General features: G+C 32.8%; 1 pseudogene; it reads left to right on the forward strand.

The window, feature by feature from the left end:
- LOC101622238 overlaps positions 1–13,531 on the forward strand; it is a 149,357-nt pseudogene extending 135,826 nt beyond the window's left edge.
- Positions 13,532–17,350: the final 3,819 nt, after the last annotated feature.

Genomic DNA, 17,350 nt, shown 5'->3' on the forward strand with positions numbered 1-17,350 from the left:
GCTTAAATTAACAGCATATGTATGTTCATAATACTCTTTCATTATCCTCTGAATTTCTGCAGCATCTGTTGTGATTTCTCCTCCTAATTTTTTATTCTATTTACTTGAGATTTCTCTTATTTTCTTGGTCATCCTTGCTAGATTTTAATTTATACATATATTGTAGTGTTTCAAAGCATCAGCTTTTAGATTTGTTGATCTTTTAGACCACTTTTAAAATTTCTACATCACTTACTTTTGTTGTAATTTTTACTATGTTTAATCTTCTACTGAATTTTGAATTATTTTCTTCTTCTTTTTCTTATTCCTCAAGTTGAGAAAGATTGTTTATTTGAACACTCTTATTTCTTGATGTAAACCTGTTATGCTATATATTTCTCTCTGAATACTGTTTTTGTGGCATTCCATAAGTATTGGATAGTTGTGTGCCTATTTTCATTTGTCCTGAGGACCTTTAAAATATCTTCTTTGATTTCCTCTTTCACCAGTGTTTCAGTAATGTGCTTTGTAGTCTCTTGGATTAAAGTATTCCTCTTTCTTCTTCTGATAGTTGATTTCAGTTTGATATTTATTGTCTGGGACAACACTATGTATGGTTTCCATCTTTGTGAATTTATTGATATTTGTTTCACTCCCCCAAATTTGATCTATTTTGGAGAATGTCCCAAATGTGCGTTCTGCTTTGTGGTGTGCAGTTCACTGCATAAGTCAATGATGTTCATGCGGTCTACTTTTTTTTTTTAAGGCTGTTGTATCTCTGCTTACTTTCTGTCTCATTAGTGTGCCCATTAGTGAGAGAGTGGTATTGAAGTCTACAACCAATGAATTGATAGGCCATAATTCAATATTTTAAATTATTTGTAATGATTTTAAGCATTGTTTATTGTTTATTTTTTACTGAGCTTATTTGAGTCTTATTTAAAACATGCTAATGCTATTTATTAGCTACTAATGATGATTTTGTTAGGGTGTATATCATTTTCTTTAGGAAAATTAACCTCTAATAAATACTACTAATCAAATAATCTTTCTCTGGAAGATTTATTTATTTATGCATACAATAACTGGGATACAGACCAGAGGTGTGGGGAGTGAGAGGATTTACCAGAGACAGAGTTGGGTGTAGAACAGGCAGATTGATGAAGTACATTGCTAAGGGGAACAGTGGGCTAGACAGGAGAGGTCTGATGCATGTTGCACTAAAGCAGCTGGGGCTTGCTTGCAGTGTTGCGCTTTAACCTGTTGTGCCACCAGAGAGGGCCCACTTTCAGGATTTTAAAAGTATATATTTTTCCTTAACAAGGAAATACTCGATCTTTTTGAAATAATGTAAAATTAATCAATTTAGGGAAAATATCTTATTAACACAATCACATAAATGCATAGCAAATACCTATTATCAAATATTCTGGTTGATTTCAACATTTAAGCATTATAAACACTATCCTGTTGATATCTTTAAATTGGTTCCACATAGTCTCTTTTGGTCACTGAAGCTACTTTCTTAGATAAACAAGAACTAGTTTTAATTTTTATTTTCATTGCTATCATGGTATTGAGAACTCAAGACATTTATCAAGTGTCACAAAATTGGGATGTCAGCTGATAAACCTCGATACTTGGTTTTGAAATAATTGTCCACTCTCTTAATCATCATGAAAAAGGTTTAAGATACACATTACAAAATTATATATGATTGTATATATGCTGCCTCTACATACATTTGGTATCGATATTACAGTTTCTGTGCCATTGTTTAATGAGATCTCAGTATGTGTGGATATATTCAGGGGTGATAATGAGTGCAATATAAAATTAATAAAGGCATAGATAGAACCTTTGAGAGAATAGTGCTGTCCCTCTGAAACCAGAGAAAGTAGAAGGACATTTTATGTACACCAATCAGGTCAGCTGAAAATTTGGTAATCAAGAAGTGAGCAGATATATGGATAATACTGACCATATATATGATTAAGCAGAAAACTACTTAAATTATTGTTACTTAAAATTGGTAGATGTGGCAATTGAACAATTTGTTTTGTGCATATGCATTTTAATTAAATTATAAAGCTATTCATTAGAATATAAATATCTATTAGGGAAACCGAATATATTCTAATCTTAAATTAGGTTTATTATTTACCCTAATGTCCAGTTAAAGGTATAATGACATCACTCTACCATTTCTCCATAATGGTACGGATTGTATCCTAACTTCTTCTTTAAGGATCACTCTTTAATTGAATCATGAGAGTTGTTTGTGTTTCACATGAGCAAAGTTGGCGCATATTATATTCAGTGGACAAGCCCATATGGCTAGAAAGAGCATACACTTAGCCCTGAGCTAAAAACTATCTGGGACTTGCATTTCCCAAAATGCTGAGAGTAGCTGAGAAGATAGCTGATTTACAGTATTAACAAGTGGAAAGTGCTGATGTGCTGTTGATTCTACCCTGGCTGCCAAAAGCGAGAACCACACCAGAATAATCCACAGAATTATCTTCTTTTGCCTCTGTTGGCTTGATCCAGTGAGCAGAACTCTCTTTGCCTTTTTGTCATCTAAAATCATAATTGTCTTTCATATCCCCAGTTTTCTAAATAGTTGGACTGCTCTTCAAAGATGCTTCAGAACAGATTTCATACTTATCTGATAAATAACAAGTGTAGTGATTTGAGTGATATATAATTTTTTTCAAGAGTTGCTAATACAATACAAAATAATATCTGAAATGTTTTTCTTTCTGAAAAATGGGAAAACTAAATCTGTCAATAGTATTTTGAGAAAAATGTGGGAAGAAAAGAATAGTGAATACTTAATATTTATGACTTACTTATTAATTAAAAGATAGTCAAAAGTATTACTGAAAAAATAGGTTTTTATTTCCTGTCCAATTATTTGCAATTTTATTTCTGGCACTTATTAGCTATATGGCCTTGGGTAAATATTATATCACTAAGTTCAATGGTTATATTATTTGAATATTTTTAGACAGAAGAGATAATGGGTGCAGTATTTTGAGGATACAGTGTCAGAGTAACCCTTTTGTGACTAAAAGGAAATTAAGAATAATTTATCATAGTTACTAGTTTTTGGAAGGTACATGGCTGATTTTGGCTTTTGATATTTTGTGATAAAGGTGTGTGTCATGAATGGTTGACATTCACTTTTGCAATCATAATTTAAACACAAAAAATGAATCAGTTCAAATCATTGAGCATATTTACAAATCTGTACACATAATTAACATTTTAATTTTCCTGAGTATCTTATCTCAATATCCACACTGCTTAGGAAATTATGTTAAATAGACTCTGGCAACCAGCACACTTAAGCTTTATTAGGCCACAGGAAAAGGCTATCACATTTCTACTAGTGACCAAGTAAGTTTGAACTAACTTTTGATATGAGGCTAGAGAAAGCTATGCATATCTTCCTGATTATACTTACTAGACAGAATTTTGAAGGAACAGTCATTAAATTTGAGCTGATTAAGTATGATTTGGAAGTGGACTATTTAGAAACATTAATTTATTCTAGTACAAATTAACATTTTCCAAGTCAATAAGCTGGTAATTTATCTAGTGGCCCTCCCATTCTTGCTTATCACATCTATGATTTCTCTTATGCTCTTTTAATTTTAAAATAGCTATTCTGTAATACTTTTGGCACTTAGGTTTTCTCTTTCTTTTTTGTTATTTCTTAATGTCTTTTTATACAGATTTTTTTTCTGACTTATCTTCGAAGAAAGAAGAAATATCTAGCCATAGTGTCACCTGTCAAATAAGAAGCATATATTCAAGTTTTGGACTAAAATGATATGAGCAGCCTTTAAATTTTCTTTAAGGTCCAAGGTGGGGAAAATAACAAATACTCATAACATTGCAGCCAAGATTTGTCATAGATATATAGACTGAAATGGGAAACAATTTGTAAAATAAGTAGATTCTCTTTGATGGTATTTATTTAAATTAACAAAATTAAGAAAATATCTTTTCTAAATATGAGAAATATGTCTAACTATGCACCAGAAAAATTTTTGAAATGAAAAGTTAAATAAAAATAACTTTGAAAAATTTAATCCCTCTACAGAGTCTGCCAATTGAGATTACAAAATTTGAAATGTTAAAAATGAGGATATCTTTGTTTAAAAAAAAAAGTGACAATAAAATTAATATAAAGTTGAATTGATTAAGTACTTTAAGTAATGATGCTTGTTAAATATTTGATAATACTATCCCTTGGACACATTTTAAAACATTCTTTAAACACTATGAATAATGTTAACATATTAATTTAATTGAAATTATGCTAAAACCACAGAATATATCAACTAAGATCTGAACGTGTAAAACAGTATAAAGAGAGGTAAAATCATCCTAAATCCTTTGTGTGGGTGTCAAAGGCTACAAGTTGTGCTTGATTTTTAATAATTTATAACCTATAGTTTAAATATTGATTTGAATTAGTTTTCTTTATGTGTTTATATAATTTTGGCAGTATATTACCCATCTCCATATGTGCACGTTTTATTCAACCTCCACTAGTGTTCCCATGTCAATTCCCTAACCCCTTTCTTTTCCTCTACCCCCAATTCTCTCATAACCAGTACACTTTAACTGAGTTTAAGAATTATTTCTGTAGTCCTTTGCCAGAACATATTTTTTGTTTGTTTATTTAATTGAAATCACCTAATATTTATGTTTTACTATCTGACTTATTTTGCTTGGTAGTAGTACCTTAAATTCATCCATTCTGTCCTAGCAGGCACTACTCTATATTTTTGATAGCTGAGTAGTATTCCATTGTTTATTTCCCACCATTTCTTTAACTAGTCATCAGTTGATGGACATTTAGGTTGGTTTCATGACTTGGCTATTATGGACAGCACTGCTATTAATATAAAAGTTATTTTATATTAGAGTTTTCATATTCTTAGCTAAATATCTAGCAATAATATTGCTCATTCATACTGTATTTCCATTTTATTTTTTCTTTAAGGAATTTCCATACTGGTTTCCATTGAAGTTTCACTGATTTTCAGTCCTAACAACAGGTGGACAATTACTCCCCTTTTTATAACCGCACCAACATGTCTTATTTCCATTTTTTTTTTTTTGACAAAGGCTATTCTCCTAGGAGGTAACATTTCATTATGATTTTAATAATTTGCATTTTACTTTTTCTAAATACACACACACACACATCATACATTTATATTATTCTTTATTTTGTACACTTTTTCATTTTAGTTGTTATCTCCATGTACTTCCCACCACCACCTCATCCATATGCCATCACCATCCTCCCATTTGCTTGTCCCACCCCTGTTTTGATCTTGTTTCCATCTCCTCCCCCATAGAATGTCTCTGGTTTGTAGCTGTTAGTTGATGTTCTTTTTTATTTTATTACAACTGCTATATATATATATATTTTTTTTTCCCGATCCCTTACATTTCTTCTATGAGTGAAACCATCCAATAGTTTTCTTTTTATTTCTGGCTTATTTCACTAAACATGATCTTCCATGTTGCCACGAACCCAAGAGCAAGAGAACAATAGTATGAGTTTATCTTTTTGATTGCTGAATAATATTCCATCATGCAGACATACCACATCACTTGATCCAGCCATCTATTTTTGGACATTTGGGTTGATTCCACATCTTACCTATTGTAAATATAGAAGCAATAAACATAGGTGTACAGTTGTACTTTTGAATTATTGTTTTTGTGTCTTTTGGGTAGATATCTAGAAGTGGGATTGCTGGATCATATGGAAACTCCAATTTTAGCAGTTAGAGAAACCTCTGCACAGCTTTCCATAATGATTGTTCCAGCTTTCATTGCAACCAGCAGTGTAAGGGAGTTCCTTTTTCTCCATACCCTTGCCAACATTTCTTGTTGCTTGTTTCTTTTTGTTTGTTTGTTTTTTAAATATGTATCATTCTCACTGGTGTGAGGGAGCATCTCACTGTGGTTTTGATTTTCATGTCCCTTATTGCAAATGATGCTGAACATTTTCTTATATGCTTATTGGCTGTCTGCATTATCTCTTCGGAGAAATGTCCTACCCATTTTTTTGATGGGGTTGTTCACTTACTAGTTACTGAGTATTATCAGCTCTTTGTATACCTTTATGCTCAGTCCTTTATCATTCACATTATGTGTGAAAAATTTCTCCAAGTCAGTGGGGTGTCTGTTTGTTTTACATAGTGTCTCTTTTGCTGTGTTTCCCAAATTATTTTGAACTTTTTTATTATTTTCCTGTGAGTCATCGCAATGTCTTCTTTTAACAAGCATCTACTAACACCTTTTGTCCATCTTCTGATTAATTGCTTTGTTGTTGCTAAGTTGTGTGAGTACTTTTTACATTTTGGAAATTATTCCCCTTGTCAGATGTGTAATGGGGAAATATCCTTTTCCAGTGTATAGGTTGCCACTTTATGTTTGTGTTTCTTTTGAACTATATTGGTTTCTTAGTCTGATCTAGTCCTGCTTGTTTATTTTTGCATTTGTTCTCTTGCTGTTGGGTTTGCATTGCCAAATACATATCTGTGGTTGATCAGTAGTAGTATACCACCTTTTTTTTTTTTTAAGGAATTTCAGACTTACTATACAAGTCTTTGAAAGTCTTTGATACATTATGAATTAATTTTTGTGTATAGAGTTAAAGTTCTAGCTCATTTATTTTGCTTCATTTCTTTTTTTGTTGCCGTTGAATTGCACATGCATCCCATCCCCATTTATTAAAGAGAGCTTCCTTCCTCCATTGTATGATGTGACTTGTTTATCAAATATTAACCATCCATATATGTATGGGTTTACTTCTGGGCTTCATATTCTAGTCCTTAGTCTGTGTTTCTGCTTTTGCTCTAATACTAGTTTAATTAATGGTCTGTACAATATTTTTCAAGTCAGGAAGTATGATACCACTGTGTTCCTTCTTTTGTCTTTTGATATCTTTGACTCCCTGATATCTTTTGTAGTTCCATACAAATTTTATAGTTGTTCCATTTCCTGGAAAGGAATAATTAAGATTTTAATAAATACTGCATTGAATCTGTAAAATGACTTAAGTTATATGACCATTTTAATAATGTGTATCTTTCTAATATATGAACATGGGATGTCTTTCCATTTCTTTGTATCCTATTGTATTCTTTTGAGCAGTGTCTTACAATTTTCTAAGTAAATATCATTCTTCTCATTTATTAAATTTACCCACAATTACTTCATACTTTTGGTGTGATTTAAATGGAATTTATAAAATTCCATTAAGTAGTAGTAGAAAATTTATAAAATTCATTAAGTAGTAGTAGAATTGAAAAAAATATAAATATAGTAGTAGAATTGAAAAAATATAAATATAAATTCCCCAGTGTAAATTACTGGGGAATATAAACATTTTTAAAGCTATCAATCAAATTAGACATTATAAAACAGCATAGGACTCTTTAATGGAAGACTAAAGATAATCTAGTAAAATAATTAATGAGTAAAAATACTGAGTCAAAATATAAAATTTTCATTTACTTAAAAACTGTGTGATTATATCTATTGGTTCAAGGGCAGAATATTAAAAAAATAAGAAAAGAAAAAGACTGGTTTATTTAACATGCAGATAAGTACACATATAATTAGAACAAAAATGGCTTGATTAATTCTGACAAACTAGCTTTTCATGAAGTATGTATTCTGATTTGAAGAGAAATTAGAATCTCAGGGAAATATAAGACAAGTAATAAATGTTGTAGTTATTGTATGAAAAATCAAATTTAACAAAAATAAATATTTTAGAATTTAGTATTTTGGTAATTGAAAAATTAAGTAAAATAAATCAACAAAGTTGAATATATTAAATTAAAATAATATATAAAATTTACTTTTATATTCTTCATAGTGGGGCCTGATTGATTTTCAAAATGTGAGAAACCTAATTTATAAATATTTTAATCTTAAAATTGTACAATGAAACATCACTAAATAGATGCTAAGGATACAAAATGAACTAAAATTAATTATTATTTTTAGAGTACAATTAATTCTCTAATACCAAATTGTAAATGAAAACTAGAATTTAACTTACAATTAATTATGTTTCTCTTTGCCAATAGTTCAATTTTCCAACCTTCTTTACATTATTAGTATAGCTTTTTTATTCAGTTCTGACAAATGGAACTGAAAGGGAATTGCTAAAGCATATCTGGGGAAAACTAAATTATTAATACTGGCTTGAGAGAGATTTGTTGATGTTGTCTGGAGTAGTGGCAACTATTTGGTGAGCGTGAGGTATCAACTGCATAAGACAATCAAATGTGACTATTATTTAAGAGGACAAAAGAAAGATCAAAAGAGTTTATGTGACTGATGCCATAACTGGGAGGAGACCAGTTCAAAAAGCGTTTATTGTGTATCCTGCATCTAGTGAGATACTTGTACCATATAACTCCTCCACCGCTCCCCCCACACTCACACTGTACATGCCAAAATCACTGTTACAAGATTTTTTTTTAATAGCTAGGAATTCTCATATAAATGCAAAACTCCAAAAGAAAATTTGACTAAAAATATCAATTTACTACATGTTAATATAATTATTCTAAACCAAAAAGTTAAGAAATAAAGACTAAGATTAAGAACTCAGTTATTATAACAGTATATCAATTAAGTCTAATGCTATATTAACACCATTACTATTTTGAAATTACAATTAATAATAAATTATAATAAAGTAAGTAAATTTTGAAATAAATGTGTAAAATTTTAAGCAAACATTCTGTTAATTTTCCATGCAAGATCATTGAAATAATAAGTACTGTTCTGAAAGTTCTATTCAGAGCCATGTGCTGAAATAGATATAAAAGTATATATATTCAAAGTGAATTCTGTGAAAACCATCATCTTTCACCAAGACTCAGATGAATTGTCTTAGAACACATATCAATAACTTTGATTTTATATATTTTGACAAAGTCTTATGAAATTATGTGGCTTTTTCACATCTACTGATTTTCAGGTGTTTTTGATTGTGGGGGTGGTGTGCCCTATGAATAGAGGCTCCAATGCATTCATTACTAATAAAGAACTTTTTTTATAAACACACCAATGTATCAAAACTCCTGTTAGCCTTAGAAGAATAGGAGAAATATAAATTGTGCAACAAATGATAATGTGAAAATTGGGTATATGAGAAAAAGTCAAGTGAGAATGGGCACATGAAAAATGTCAAAATGAATTCTGCAAGGATTAAACTGAAAACTATAAATGAAATAGATTATCCAAAAAACTTTTAAAAAGATCTAGGAGGAGCATATACATGAATGTTTAACTTAATTTTCCAAGCTTAAGAACAATTTTCTAATAGGAAAATTGTATGAAATGTGATACAATTTGCCTAGATTTATAGATAAGAATCATCAGAATGTGTTTGAAATACACATGCCCCCAAAATAAATAAGCACACTTATTTTGGGAGCATTGTCTTCTCTGAAAAAACTTTAAAACAAATAATAAAATTCCTACTATGATTTCTGTGCTCATTTATACTTCTATACCAGGGAAATAGAAGGTTTTTTTTTTCATGTTCCAATAAAACTTTATTTATAAGAACAATTAACAACCTAGGCTCTGGGCTATAGGTTGCTGATCCCTAAATCTAGATCAAGTTATATAAACACATAACTTAATTGGCCACTTATATCTGAAAATTATGTACATAAAAGACTGAGAATACATAAAAGGAAATGCTTTCTAAAATCAAAAGTTTCCTATAAATAATATTAAAGTGTATATTAGGGGTTAGGGAATAGTTTATAACAACTAAGAAAAGCAAGTATTTATCTTAATATGCAAAGAATGTGAAAAAATAAAAATCAAATGCTATTGGTTAATGGCATAAACAGGTATTTTATAAATATAATTCAAATGATAATTACAGATATTTAAAAGTACATGAAAATGAGACATTTTTCCCATAATGAGGAAAAATAGCTTATAAGTCACAATTTTAAGGAAGACTAGTGTAAATGCTAGGTAACTAAACAAAAATAAATCTCTATAGATGCTTTTAGATGGTTTTAAAAAATCTGAATAGTCAAGAAAAAAAGATAAAATTCTGAATATTCCATCTTTCTACTCAGTAGAGATAATCACTGTGATCTGATCTGTATTTTTAGCTTTATTGGTGATAATTGTTAAAATCTTAAAACCCTTATATCTTTTTTTTTAAGATTTATTTATTTATTCATACAGAACTGGGCTACAAGTCAGAGATGCGGAGGGTGAGAGGATTCACCAGGGACAGAGCGGGGAGCAGAACAGGCAGATCCACAAAGTACACTGCTGAGAGGAGCAGCGGGCAGGTCAGGAGAGGTCTGCCACGCCATGTGGATCTCCTCCAGGGAAGGTGGGGATCGAGCTCATGCGGAAGTGGCTTAAGCTTCTCAGTGCTGTGCTTTAACCCACTGCACCACCAGGGAGGGCCCTAGAATTTACTATTTTCATGACAGTTTTACAGTTTTTAAATTATCTTCTAGCAGTGTATTTACTTTGACTTTTTTTTTCTACAGATTGAATCTAAAATTAAAAATCAACAAATATAATTGTAAATTGTATTATTCTGTACTTTTATTATTCTGTACCTATATATATATATATGTAAAACTCTGAAAAGCATAGTATAATTGGACTTATAAAAGAGGAAGTGTCATTGTTTGCAGAAACTTTTGCTCAAAATTTGGCAGGATATAAATTTTAAAATCAGTATCATTTGCTTCAGTATTTGGAAAGTATTCCTTTTTGGATGTGTTTGTGAACAGAACTAGAAAGAAATTCATGAAGAGTGTCATGTCAAATGTACAAGCTGATTGTAGTTATTTTATATGTAATTTGCTTATTCTGTCTGGAAAGTTTTGGGATCTTTTCTTTATCCTTGGAATTCTGAAATTACCAGGAAATTTGTAGATATGTGTCTATTGAAAAAAGTTATTAATCTTGCATACTCTATTTTACATATTAAAACACAACTTTCTATTCTGTTATTACTATTATTTTCTATATCGATTCCTTTCTTCCTTAAGTAGATGTGCCTCTTAAATTTTTTTATCTCTAGCTCTTAGCTTTTTTACATTTTATTCATTTCTTAATTTCTGTTTTTATTCTGTGCAATATCCTCATTTTATTATATGATTCATTCATTGGTTTACTGTTGTTTTATCAATTACTGAACCAACTATTTTCAAATTTTGCATCATAGCAAATGAATGGATCTTGAATCCTTTTTGAAAAAAAGGAGAATTATCATAGAAAATATATGATATATATCATAGAAAATATATATAAATATGTCTATGAAGACATATTTAGTGAAACTTTATATGTATAGTATATGCATGCATACACACACTGTATGATAATGGTAAATGGATTTTTTGATCAAAAAAAGCTAGAGAGCCATTGACTTAGGTCATAATTTATTTTTATCAAGTTATATGTAATTCTTTCTTTTGGTCCTTGAGCTTTCACCTATTCATAGAAGGCTCTTTTTAATTTATGGAAGTAATATGCTTGTGAATCTCAGAATACTTTTCAAAGAATCATTTCCCTTCCAATTTGACTGTTTTCCCCCAGATGGTTTAATTTATATCTCTTAGTTTTGATTTTTTTTCCCAGACTTTTGCTGTCTCTCCAGTATCTATTGATCCTTGTTTGGCCATTTATATTTGTTAGTAAAAACTAATTTAAGTTTAACATCTTGTGGTGCAAGGGGTTGAGTGTCAGACTATAGTGTTATTTAAAGTCACTGCAGCACAGAATTCCATCCCTGACCAGGGAACTGACCTATATGACCCAGCAGACCTCTCTTGGCTTGCCACTGCTCCACTCAGCAGTGTATTTCAGTAGGTCTTCCTGTTGCACTCCTCACTCTGTCTCTGGTGAATTCTTTCACCCTCCCACATCTCTAGTACACACCCCAGTTCTTGTATTTATAAATAAATAAATCGTTTTAAAAAAAAGTTAATAGAATGATTATAGTTGGAGTGCTTGGGATTGTTGTGCAGATTCTGTTTTCCTCACTTCCCTAATTTCGAACGGCAAAAGGTTAGTTTGTTGGTTAGTTTGTTGGTAGGAAACATTGCATATTGGCATTGTTGAGCAAAGAGAAGACTGTCTCGTGAGATTCTCCATTGCTAAGTAAGGATTTTACTTGAAGAGTGAGGTATCTAAATAATTTAATTTCCAAATCAAGCAATGTATTCTTTCTCACCATGTATTATAGAGTTGTGCCAAATCTCTGCTGTGGGCAACACATTTTCTTAGGATAAAATCTTCTGAGCTTAATCCTATTCTATCTGCAAGGGAATGATTATCTGCATCCACTTTTTGAAATACACTTTAATTAATATACTCATATGATATACCCTATTTCCTTTCTGGTTTTGTACTCACTGGCTTTAAATTTAAAGCTCCTAAAAAAAAAAAAAAAACTTTTGGGGGCAATCCTGCTAAACACTGGTGTTTTACATTATAGTTTGTTCTGATTTGTTTTAATCTTGATTCAGACTACTTCTGATTTTTGTGTTTTGAGATTTCCTCAAATATATGGAGTATACATTTCTTCCATTTCAAAAGTATTATGATTTCTAAAAAAAAAAAAAAAAAAGCTAACATATGACCTCACAGGTAGGTTGGCAGCTACATGGGCATCAGCTATAACCTCTGGGCAGTACAGTAAGCTCTAAAGCTGAGTGAGTCTATGGATTCCAGCCTTTGTGTTGGCACCATGGGAAGAAGAACAAGTTGGCCATCATGGCTGTCAGAACTGATGGGAGAGCTGCTCGAGGGGAGAGGGAATGAGGGGCAAGTAGCTGCTATGGTCATCTCTCAGTTCCAGTCTCCTTTATTTCTAGAGAGATGGCCACTGACTAACCTAGAAAGAGTGATTCAAGGCCTTCTTGGTAAAGGGTGGGTAACCACAGACCTTCCAGAAATCTGATTGCTCTTGCCCCACATGGAACCCAAGCTCATTCATCACTTTTCTAACTTTCTTGAAGGAGCAGCAGCTTGTTTCAGCTACTCAACCAAGAAATATAAATGGAAAGACAGATTGTGGGCAGTCAGCTAGAAAGGTGTACATGTGGAACAGAATTAGTAAGCATCACCAGTATTGGCTCAACCGAGATGTCATTTATTTGGAAATCAACACATTTCTTTGGAGATGTGCCAAATACTGATGTATCTGACATCCTTCCCAACAGAGCCATGATAAAGTAACATCTATTCATCAGAACAGAAATATGTCCATGAAAGTAAGTATTTGAGTAAATCAAGAAGTTCAACACAAATGAAATCTTATTTTGATAGTGGATACCAGGAAGCTGGAGTTTTCCACAACAGCCAGAGCACAAGTAAGGAAGATGATAGAATGCAGCATCCACTCATTGGATCAACTAACAACTATTCAGTGAAAAATTCAAGAATTAAGGACGATCACAGTACCACAGCATCAAGAACTGTGAAGGACAGCTCATGACATGGAACAATTCAAACAGCAACAGGATGACATTTATGAGAGGATACTTACAACTTGACCAGGAATTTGGTGGCCTTGCAGAGTTCCCATGTGAGTGAGCAGGGCAAGCTGGGAAAAGTCTTTCTTCAGGTGTGCCTCCTGAGGCTGTATCACATCCATGAGATGACATATTACAACTCACTGTATTTTAGCCTAATCCACAGCACCATGGAGTAACAATGCTTGAAGGTAGCATTGTAACCTCAAGAGATAGGAATCAGCAAAGAACATCTAGCCAAAACAGTACCCTTACATTCTATAAAAATAACTATGACCTGAACATTATAGCCACCTCCCCTGACACCTACAATACTATACACATCAATACAATACCCAGTGCAAGGGTTGTAGTTGCAATAGGCTTCAGCAGGCAATATCTACTGATGATGACACCATGAGATCATTATACTAGATAGCATTTAGAAAGTCCTCAAAGAGATTCCCTGCTGTGATCCTGAGTTCTCTACAGTCATGCATATACTGCTACAGCGGTTTCGGTCAGGTTAGGTGAATTCAGTGGCCATTCTAAAGCATCTCTGTTTCAGTGACAACACAGTGAAGGAGATGTATAGGTTAGGATATATGAGCATCTGGTTGATCTTTTTGACCTTAAAGTTATGGAAATTCAGAAAAAAACATGCTTCCCTCTGAAACCTTGTTTTGGCATTACTGAGAAAATCTAGTGGTGCAGATGTAAGGGAAATGGTTACTGGAGTTCTTTGGAGAATCCTCTTATGATGCCATAAAGGTGACAGTCCTTCAAGATGCTCTTTCAGCCTTATCAAATACATTGATTGTTGCACATTCTGGATGGGATAACTTTTCTTTTGATGATGACCATAAAAGTAAATTCCACAGAGGAGAAAGAATAGATGCATTCCATTGAGGGGTGGACTCACTGTTTATTTGATCCATACATGTGAACACATGATTAAATCAAGTAGGCCATAGAATATTGCATGTTCTTCCTGAGGAAATGATCCTACTAGCTGAAACAAGAGGTACCTCTGGATCAGGTACTGTGACTGAACAAATTAAGGGACTCAAAGAATTACCTAAAAAAAGACTCAGAGTCAAATTGCTGAGGGAAGAAGGACAAAATGGGATACCACAAAAGGATCAGGGGTGGAGCTGATCTTGTCCCATGAATGCTGAAGTTCCCCACAGGTGTTGAGATGCTCTGTGATCCATTAGTGGTAAGCCATATCTGACTTTTGCAGCAGATTATCTGCCCAGACACTTCAGGAATTCTATAGATATCTTTAGAATAAGTGAGGAAGTATGAAGTATATACCTGGGCAACTATTCACAAAGAAATGTGTCTTTCCATCCTACTAGAACTTCTGAGAATGGATATAAAAATAGTTCCATGGCAACTGACTCAATGAATATGTCTTGGGATATTCCCAACAAAGAGCTTATGGATAAATATGCCATCAGAGTCGTAGTCAACCAGCTTCCTGGTGACACTGCTCCCAGTATATGGCCTGATGAAACCATCATGGCCATTTATGCTCTGCCGGGAGGTTGCCAGCAAAAACACAGAGAGCACCTAGTGAGTACTCAACCCCTGGTTGACTCTGGAGGGATAGAGATGCTGGTGAATAAAACCAGAAGACAAGGAGGCCTATCTTCTCTGAAAATGATGAAGGCTGCAGCAGCCCAGGACATGATTATGACAATATCTGGCGGAATCAAAATCATACTATGTCAATGTTAGAGTGAGAACTATTGAAATCAAATCTTTCCATCTCTACCACCAACCAACTGATCTCACCTATCATTCAATTAGGCTCCAGCAAACCTTCACCAGTTTGCATCAGTCCCTATTCCTCAGTAGCAAAAGAACAAAATACATGGCTACAACACCAACAGCTATATTAAGTCAACATGACTCCAACAGAAAAACAACAAACAACTTTGATGGACAAATTGTATTTTTGGTACCCTCATGGCTACAACTGAATTTTCAATCTCCTCATAGATACAACCTAATTTGATGGAGTCAGTATAAATCTAAATCTACCAGAAGTTATGCCAACTTTTATTCCACTAAACAACCTCATATAGCAGAACAGGACCCAGGATGTCCAGATTTGTGGGTGTAACATCAAGATGCTGGTAATGTAAATTTTTCCTTCTACCATTATTTGGATTAAGATTTGGAAATGGAATGAGAAAAAGAAGGAATGAGTAAAGAAAATTAATATATATATATACTTTTTGTTTTGAAGAATTAAAGGGGAATGAGGAAATCTTTGTAATGGAAGATTTTCTAAGCTCTAAATAGATGTGAGCTCTAATTACTTGTATATTCTGTAGTCTGGAGAAGGTACGGACAATGTGATGAAAGGTTTGAGAAATGCTTGAAATGAGATGGGGATGTGTGGTTCAAATCAAATTAAATGTGACTATTTGAATGTGAATAAAGTTATGTTCTAGTAGTTTGTATAGAAAAATAAAATGGGTGGATATACTTGATATTTATGACTATCACTAAACACAAAAAATTTTATGCTATTGGGCCCTACCTGGTGGTGCAGTGGGTAAAAACACAGCACTAAATGTACAAAATGATGTAAAAATAAACTTCTGTAAAAAAAAAAAAATCTTAAAGAAAAAAAAAAAAAAACAGCACTATGAAGCTACCACAGCCACTGCAGCATGAGTTCAATCCCCAACCAGGGAGGTGACCTATATGTTGTGGCATACCTCTCCTGACCTGCCCACTGCTTGCCTCAGCAGTGTATTGTAGTACATGTGCCTGTTCCTGTTCTGCTCCCACTTTGTTACTCGTGAATCCTCTCAGCCCAGGCACCTCTGGCCTTTACCTGAGTTCTGTATCCATAGATAAATAAATCTTTTAAAAAATGATACTATCATGTCTTATACATTTATTTGCTGGTGTAAATGTGGACATGCCACATTGCTTAAGTGCCTTCATTTGTTCATGTCATTAAAAAAGGGATTTGAAGAAACTTTTTTTAAAAATGGACAATCCAAGGGATTGTTACCAATTAAAAACAAACTACAACATCCTTTATTTTCAAAATAAATAGTTGGCCTTTGCAGTACAAAATCTAGTCTGGGATAGCAGTACCATCCCCATTCCCTATTTCTCATAAAACTTTTCACTGCTATTTTCTATGCATATGATGAAAAAATAAATGTGGAAATTTCATCCTTAAAAGATAAACATGCAAAAATGTCTTATGTGTCTGTTTTATTTATTTATTTATTTTTCAATAAGTGCTTGTAAGAAAAGGAAGGTGTTTGTTTGGTTTCATCTTAAACTAGACAAGCACAACATTCTTTGAATGCATTTGGCTTTATAGGGCCTCCCTGGCAGGACAAGGGGTTGAGTCTCAGCACTATGAGCTGTCCACAGCCACTGCAGCATGGAGTTTCAACCCCAGCCAAGGAGCTGAGCCACATGTCCTGTCTAGTCCTCTGCTCTCCTCAGCAGTGTATTTCTGTAGTTATGCCTGTTCTCCTTCCCACTCTATCTCTGGTGAATCCTCTCACCCTACCCCACACTACTGACCTCCACCCCAGTTCTTGTGTGCTTAAATTAAGAATATCTTGAAAATAATATTTAGCTTTATATGGCAAGTATCTAAAAACTCTTCTTACCCTCTTTATCTTGTGAATAAATCCTGAGGGATATAAGCTGACATGCAGAAACATACTTGTTTTATGACAGATAAGAATAACACACAGTATTCAAGATTTAGTGTAGGAGGAGTAGGGCATATATATACATATATATATATATATATA

The sequence above is a fragment of the Condylura cristata genome, unplaced genomic scaffold, assembly GCF_000260355.1.
Source record: "Condylura cristata isolate star-nosed mole 26May11 unplaced genomic scaffold, ConCri1.0 scaffold00003, whole genome shotgun sequence".
Classification (NCBI taxonomy): domain Eukaryota; kingdom Metazoa; phylum Chordata; class Mammalia; order Eulipotyphla; family Talpidae; genus Condylura; species Condylura cristata.